The following is an 8,478-nucleotide window of genomic DNA, read 5'->3' as shown; positions in this document are numbered from 1 at the left end:
TTCTTGCTCTAGCGTTTCTGGTTCTAGCCTCTATTCTACATATGTTCTTCTCTTTTAGTTCATATATGCATTTGCCATTTCCTGCCTCATCTTTAGATTACATGACTTGTTTCATCTCTAATATGATAGTCATGTTTTATCTATTATTTCTGTCAATAAAATCATATGGTAAATTGCTCATATTCCCAACAATACAAAAACCATATTATAGGCAATTTACCCTGTGTGGTTTTGCTGCTTCCATGAGACCTCCTATGTTTAAGGGTATCCACTATAAGAGGTGGCGCGTGAGAGCAGTCTTACGGTTTCAAACCATGAGTTGCTATGACGCCACTCTTGAAAAACCTGAAGGAGTTTTTTATGCTCAACAGGAGCAAGCTTTTCAGAAAATGGATACCCTGTTTAAGGCTGCTCTCCTGAGTGTTCTTGGTGAGAACATAGTTGATGCTTATGCGTCAATTGATAATGGAAAAGTTATGTGGGATGCACTTGAGGCCAAGTTTGGGGTCTCGGATGCCGGCACTGAGCTGTACATCATGGAACAATTCTATGACTACAGTGTTGGGGAATGCAGCAATTTCAAAAAAAAATCCTACGCACACGCAAGATCCATCTAGGTGATGCATAGCAACGAGAGGGGAGAGTGTTGTCTACGTACCCTCGTAGACCGAAAGCAGAAGCGTTATGACAACGCGGTTGATGTAGTCGTACGTCTTCACGATCCGACCGATCCTAGTACCGAAAGTACGGCACCTCCACGATCTGCACACGTTCAGCTCGGTGACGTCCCACGAACTCTCGATCCAGCTGAGTGTCGAGGGAGAGCTTCGTCAGCACAACGGCGTGATGACGGTGATGATGAAGCTACCGGCGCAGGGCTTCGCCTAAGCACTACGACGATATGACCGAGGTGGATTATGGTGGAGGGGGGCACCGCACACGGCTAAGACAGTTGTCTGTTGTGTGTTCTAGGGTGCCCCTGCCCCCGTATATAAAGGAGCAAGGGGGGAGGCCGGCCGGCCCTATGGCGCGCAAAGGAGGGGAGGAATCCTCCTCCTAGTAGGAGTAGGATTCCTCCTTTCCTAGTCCTACTAGGACGGGGAAGGAAGGAGTGGGAGAGGGGAAGGAAAAAGGGGGGCGCCACACCCCCCCCCCCCTCCTAGTCCAATTCGGACTCAAGGGGGAGGGGGCGCGCGGCCTGCCCTGCCCACCCCTCTCTCTCCACTAAGGCCCATCTAGGCCCACTAGTTCCCCGGGGGGGTTCCGGTAACCCTCCGGCACTCTGGTTTTCTCCGAAATCACCCGGAACACTTCCGGTGTCTGAATATAGCCGTCCAATATATCAATCTTTATGTCTCGACCATTTCGAGACTCCTCGTCATGTCCGTGATCACATCCGGGACTCCAAACAACCTTTGGTACATCAAAACACATAAACTCATAATATCGATCGTCACCGAACGTTAAGCGTGCGGACCCTACGGGTTCGAGAACTATCTAGACATGATCGAGACTCGTCTCCGGTCAATAACCAATAGCAGAACCTGGATGTTCATATTGGTTCCTAGATATTCTATGAAGATCTTTATCAGTCAAACCGCATAACAACATACGTTGTTCCCTTTGTCATGTTACTTGCCCGAGACTCGATCGTCGGTATCTCAATACCTAGTTCAATCTCGTTACCGGCAAGTCTCTTTACTCGTTCTGTAATGCATCATCCCGTAACTAACTCATTAGTCACTTTTCTTGCAAGGCTTATAGTGATGTGCATTACCGAGAGGGCCCAGAGATACCTCTTCGATACTCGGAGTGACAAATCCTAATCTTGATCTATGCCAACTCAACAAACACCACTGGAGACACCTGTAGAGCATCTTTATAATCACCCAGTTACGTTGTGACGTTTGATAGCACACAAAGTGTTCCTCCGGTATTCGGAAGTTGCATAATCTGATAGTCATAGGAACATGTATAAGTCATGAAGAAAGCAATAGCAATAAACTAAACGATCAAGTGCTAAGCTAACGGAATGGGTCAAGTCAATCACATCATTCTCTAATGATGTGATCATGTTCATCAAATGACAACTCATGTCTATGGCTAGGAAACTTAACCATCTTTGATTCGACGAGCTAGTCATGTAGAGGCGTACTAGTGACACTATGTTTGTCTATGTATCCACACATGTACTAAGTTTCCGGTTAATACAATTCTAGAATGAATAATAAACATTTATCATGATATAAGGAAATATAAATAACAACTTTATTATTGCCTCTAGGGCATATTTCCTTCATACAGGATGACTGAAGAGCGCTCTGTGGTTGAGCAAGCTCACAAGATACAGTCATTTGCTAGAGAACTTGAGCACTTGAATTGTATGCTACCGGACAAGTTTGTTGTCGGAGGCATCATCACTAAGCTTCCTCCTCCGTGGAGGAACTTTGCTACTTTACTGAAACACAAGAGACAGGAGTTTTTCTCTTCCGGATCTCATTGGTGCTCTTGATATGGAAGAAAAAGCGAGAGCAAAAGACACACATGCTCGAGGTATTGAGGGAGGATCTAGTGCCAATCTGGTATAGAAGAAAAACTTCCAGCCCCACAAGTTCAAGAATAAGGGCAAGTTTGATGGTAAAGCAAAGTTTGATGGGAACAACAAGGTTGTACAACACACCAACTTCAAGAAGAAGAATGACAAGAAGAAATATGTTTGTCATGTGTGCGGAGATCCTGATCATTGGGCTCCTAGTTGCCCTAATCGTTATGACAAGTGTCATCTTGGGAAAGGCGGCAAGACCGCTGATACGTCTCCAACGTATCTAATTTTTTATTGTTCCATGCTATTATATTATCTGTTTTGGATGTTTTATATGCATTATTATGCTATTTTATATTATTTTTTGGACTAACCTATTAACCTAGAGCCCAGTGTCAGTTTCTGTTTTTTCCTTGTTTTAGAGTTTCGCAGAAAAGGAATATCAAACGGAGTCCAAACGGAATAAAAGTTTCGTGATGATTTTTCTCGGACCAGAAGACATCCAGCGGACTTGGAGTACACGTCAGGGAAGCCACGAGGCACCCACAAGAGCGGAGGGCGCGCCCAGGGGGTAGGGCGCGCCCCCCACCCTTGTGGGCCCCTCGTGACTCCACCGACCTATTTCTTCCGCCTATATATTCTCAAATATTCCCAAACCAATGAGGATAGTGATACGTCTCCGTCGTATCTATAATTTTTTATTGTTCCATGCCAATATTATACAACTTTCATATACTTTTGGCAACTTTTTATACTATTTTTGGGACTAACATATTGATCCAGTGCCCAGTGCCAGTTCCTGTTTGTTGCATGTTTTTTGTTTCGCATAAAATCCATATCAAACGGAGTCCAAACGGGATAAAAACTGACGGAGATTTTTTTGGACTATATGTGATTTTTGGGAAGAAGAATCAATGCGATACGATGCCTGAGGGGGCCACGAGGCAGGGGGCGCGCCCCAGGGGGTCAGGCGCGCCCTGGGCCCTCGTGGCCACCCCATAAGGTGGTTGGTGCCCTTATTTCGCCGCAATAAAGCTAATATCCGGATAGAGATTGTGTCCAAAATTCAGCCCAATCGGAGTTACGGATCTTCGGGAATTTAAGAAACGGTGAAAGGGCAGAATCAAGGAACGCAGAAACAGAGAGAGACAGAGAGACAGATCCAATCTCGGAGGGGCGCTCGCCCCTCCCATGCCATGGAGACCAAGGACCAGAGGGGAAACCCTTCTCCCATCTAGGGAGGAGGTCAAGGAAGAAGAAGAAGGAGGGGGGCTCTCTCCCCCTCGCTTCCGATGGCGCCGGAGTGCCACTGGGGGCCATCATCATCACCGCAATCTTCACCAACAACTTCACCGCCATCATCACCAACTCTTCCCCCCTCTATGCAGCGGTGTAACCCCTCTTTTACCCGCTATAATCTCTACTTAAACATGGTGCTCAATGCTATATATTATTTCCCAATGATGTATGGCTATCCTATGATGTTTGAGTAGATCCGTTTTGTCCTATGTGTTAATTGATGATCGTGATTGGTTTGAGTTGCATGTTTTATTATTGGTGTTGTCCTATGTGCTCTCCGTGTCGCGCAAGCGTGAGGGATCCCCGTTGTAGGGTTTGCAATATGTTCATGATTTGCTTATGGTGGGTGGCGTGAGTGACAGAAGCACATACTCGAGTAAGTAGGTTGTTTGCATATGGGAATAAAGAGGACTTGATACTTTAATGCTATGGTTGGGTTTTACCTTAATGATCGTTAGTAGTTGCGGACGCTTGCTAGAGTTCCAATCATAAGTGCATATGATCCAAGTAGAGAAAGTATGTTAGCTTATGCCTCTCCCTCATATAAAATTGCAATAACGATTGCCGGTCTAGTTATCGATTGCCTAGGGACAAATAACTTTCTCGTGACAAAAAGCTCTTTACTAAAACTAATTTAGTTGTGTATTTATCTAAACAGCCCCTACTTTTTATTTACGTGCTCTTTATATTCTTGCAAACCTATCAAAAAACACCTACAAAGTACTTCTAGTTTCATACTTGTTCTAGGTAAAGCGAACGTTAAGCGTGCGGAGAGTTGTATCGGTGGTCGATAGAACTTGAGGGAATACTTGTTCTACCTTTATCTCCTCGTTGGGTTCGACACTCTTACTTATCGAAAGAGGCTACAGTTGATCCCCTATACTTGTGGGTTATCAGAGAGCCACGAAAACACTTTTCCACCGCCGCAACCTTTTGTACCCGTGAGATCCCATCTAGGGGCCTTTTTCGGCGTCCTGTCGGAGGGGGATTCGATCATGGAGGGCTTCTACATCAACACCATTGCTTCTCCTATGAAGCATGAGTAGTTTACCACAGACCTACGGGTCCATAGCCAGTAGCTAGATGGCTTCATCTCTCTCTTTGATTCTCAATACCATGTTCTTCTCGATGTTCTTGGAGATCTATTCGATGTAATACTCTTTTGCAGTGTGTTTGCCGAGATCCAACAAATTGTGGATTTATTATCAGCTTATCTATGAATATTATTTGAATCTCCTCTGAATTCTTATATGCATGATTTGATATCTTTGCAAGTCTTTTCGAACTATCGATTTGGTTTGGCCAACTAGATTGGTTTTTCTTGCAATGGGAGAAGTGCTTAGCTTTGGGTTCAATCTTGCGGTGTCCTTCGTAGTGACAGTAGGGGCAGTAAGGCACGTATTGTATTGTTTCCATCGAGGATAACAAGATGGGGTTTTCATCATATGGCTTGAGTTTATCCCGCTACATCATGTCATCTTACTTAATGTGTTACTCTGTTCTTCATGAACTTAATACTCTAGATGCAGGCAGGAGTCGATCGATGTGTGGAGTGATAGTAGTAGATGCAGGAAGGAGTTGGTCTACTTGATACGGACATGATGCCTATATTCATGATCATTGCCTTAGATATCGTCATAACTTTGCGCTTTTCTATCAATTGCTCGGCAGTAATTTGTTTACCCACCATAATATTTTCTATCTTGAGAGAAGCCTCTAGTGAAACCTATGGCCCCCGGGTCTATTTTCCATCATATAATCTTCTATTTCCATCATATAAGTTTCTAATCTATTTTTTAGTTTCCTATTTACTTTCTTTGCAATCTTTTACTTTTCGTTCCATAAACCAAAAATACAAAAAATATTACTTTACCGTTTATCCATCTCTATCAGATCTCACTTTGCAAATAACCGTGAAGGGATTGACAACCCCTTTATCGCGTTGGGAGCAAGTTGGTGTTTGTTTGTGCAGGTATTCGGTGACTTGAGCATTGTCTCCTACTGGATTGATACCTTGGTTCTTAAAACTGAGGGAAATATTTACTCTACTTTGCAGCATCACCCTTTCCTCTTCAAGGGAAAAACACGCAAGCTCAAGAAGTAGCAACCACTAAGGTTGTGTAATGCCACGGACACACCCGCCGGTGGTCGTTACTCCTGGCGGGATCTAGACAGGACCCACGGATCAATACTAGTCTTTTTTGCGCACTTTGTCCTCACTCGTGTGCACCCGGGAGCAACTTCCCGGTCCGTCACTGATGTCTACGCAACCTTCTTCTTGTAGACGCTGTTGGGCCTCCAAGTGCAGAGGTTTGTAGGACAGTAGCAAATTTCCCTCAAGTGGATGACCTAAGGTTTATCAATCCGTGGGAGGTGTAGGATGAAGATGGTCTCTCTCAAACAACCCTACAACCAAATAACAAAGAGTCTCTTGTGTCCCCAACACACCCAATAGAATGGTAAATTGTATTGGTGCACTAGTTCGGCGAAGAGATGGTGATACAAGTGCAAGATGAATGGTAGATATGGGTATTTGTAATCTGAAAATATAAAAAAAGCAAGGTAAATAATGATAAAAGTGAGCGAAAACGGTATTGCAATGCGTTGAAACAAGGCCTAAGGTTCATAATTTCAATAGTGCAATTTCTCTCAACAATAATAACATAACTGGATCATATAACTATCCCTCAACATGCAACAAAGAGTCACTCCAAAGTCACTAATAGAGGAGAACAAACGAAGAGATTATTGTAGGGTACGAAACCACCTAACAGTTATCCTTTCTGATCGATCTATTCAAGAGTCCGTAGTAAAATAACACGAAGCTATTCTTTCCGTTCGATCTATCATAGAGTTCGTACTAGAATAACACCTTAAGACACAAATCAACCAAAACCCTAATGTCACCTAGATACTCCAATGTCACCTCAAGTATCCGTGGGTATGATTACACAATATGCATCACACAATCTCAGATTCATCTATTCAACCAACACATAGAACTTCAAAGAGTGCCCCAAAGTTTCTACAGGAGAGTCAAGATGAAAACGTGTGCCAACCCCTATGCATAGATTCCCAAGGTCACGGAACCCGCAAGTTGATCACCAAAACATACATCAATTGAATCAATAGAATACCCTATTGTCACCACGGGTATCCCACGCAAGACATACATCAAGTGTTCTCAAATCCTTAAAGACTCAATCCGATAAGATAACTTCGAAGGGAAAACTCAATCCATTACAAGAGAGTAGAGGGGGAGAAACATCATAAGATCCAACTATAATAGCAAAGCTCGCGATACATCAAGATCGGGCCGAATCAAGAACACGATAGAGAGAGAGAGAGAGAGAGAGAGAGAGAGAGAGAGAGAGAGATCAAACACATAGCTACTGGTACATACCCTCAGCCCTGAGGGTGAACTACTCCCTCCTCGTCATGGAGAGCCTCGGGATGATGAAGATGGTCACCGGTGAGGGATCCCCCATCCGGCAGGGTGCCGGAACATTGTCCCGATTGGGTTTTGGTGGCTACAGAGGCTTGCGGCGGTGGAACTCCCGATCTAGGTTATTTTCTGGAGGTTTCTATATTTATAGGAATTTTTGGCGTAGGTCTCACGTCAGGGGGGTCTCCGAGTCGTCCACGAGATAGGGGGGCGCGCCCCCCACCCTCGTGGACGGCCCGGGACTCTTCTGGCCCAACTCTTTTACTCTGGGGGCTTCTTTTGGTCCATAAAAAATCATCAAAAATTGGCACGTCAATTGGACTCCGTTTGATATTCCTTTTCTGTAAAACTCAAAAACAAGGAAAAAAACAGAAACTGGCACTAGGCTCTAGGTTAATAGGTTAGTCCCAAAAATCATATAAAATAGCATATAAATGCATATAAAACATCCTAGATGGATAATATAATAGCATGGAACAATCAAAAATTATAGATACGTTGGAGACGTATCAGTCACCCATCTTGAAATTACTCCAAGCTGAGCATGCTTAACTTTGGAGTTCTTTTCGAATGGGCTCCCGGAAAAGAAGGAATTTTCCTTATTTATATGAGTAGTCTATCATCCCTAATAAGCCAGGCTATCACATACACCCCCACTCAGAGGAACCGACGTCCTCGTCGGGCCACAGGAACGTTCCCTCTTGGCACATATGTCTGTGCATCCAGTCCGGCACATGCGCCATGCCGTGTGCCCCGGCGGGTCACAAACATCATGCACAACATGACCGCGCACCTGTCCACAAACATCCGTGTAACCGCGAGGGTCAGATCTGATACCAACTTGTAACGCCCCGGACACACCCGCCGGTGGTCGTTACTCCTGGCGAGATCTAGACTGGCCCCACAGATCAATACTAGTCTTTTCTATGCACTTTGTCCTCACTTGTCCGCACCCGGGAGCAACTTTTCGGTCTGTCACCCATCCTGAAATTACTCCAAGATGAGCACGCTTAACTTTGGAGTTCTTTCCGAATGGGCTCCCGGAAAAGAAGGAATTCCTTATTTATATGAGTAATCTATCATCCCTAATAAGCCAGGCTATCACATGTTATCATTGGTGACATTGACATGATGGATGTTGGGTATGGTATATTTCCCACTATTCTTTCAGTATGTCATTCCCCTGATTGGT

The sequence above is a fragment of the Triticum aestivum genome, chromosome 7D (genome assembly GCF_018294505.1).
Source record: "Triticum aestivum cultivar Chinese Spring chromosome 7D, IWGSC CS RefSeq v2.1, whole genome shotgun sequence".
Lineage (NCBI taxonomy): Eukaryota > Viridiplantae > Streptophyta > Magnoliopsida > Poales > Poaceae > Triticum > Triticum aestivum.
The sequence above is the reverse complement of the archived record's forward strand: the minus strand, read 5'-3'. Positions refer to the sequence as shown.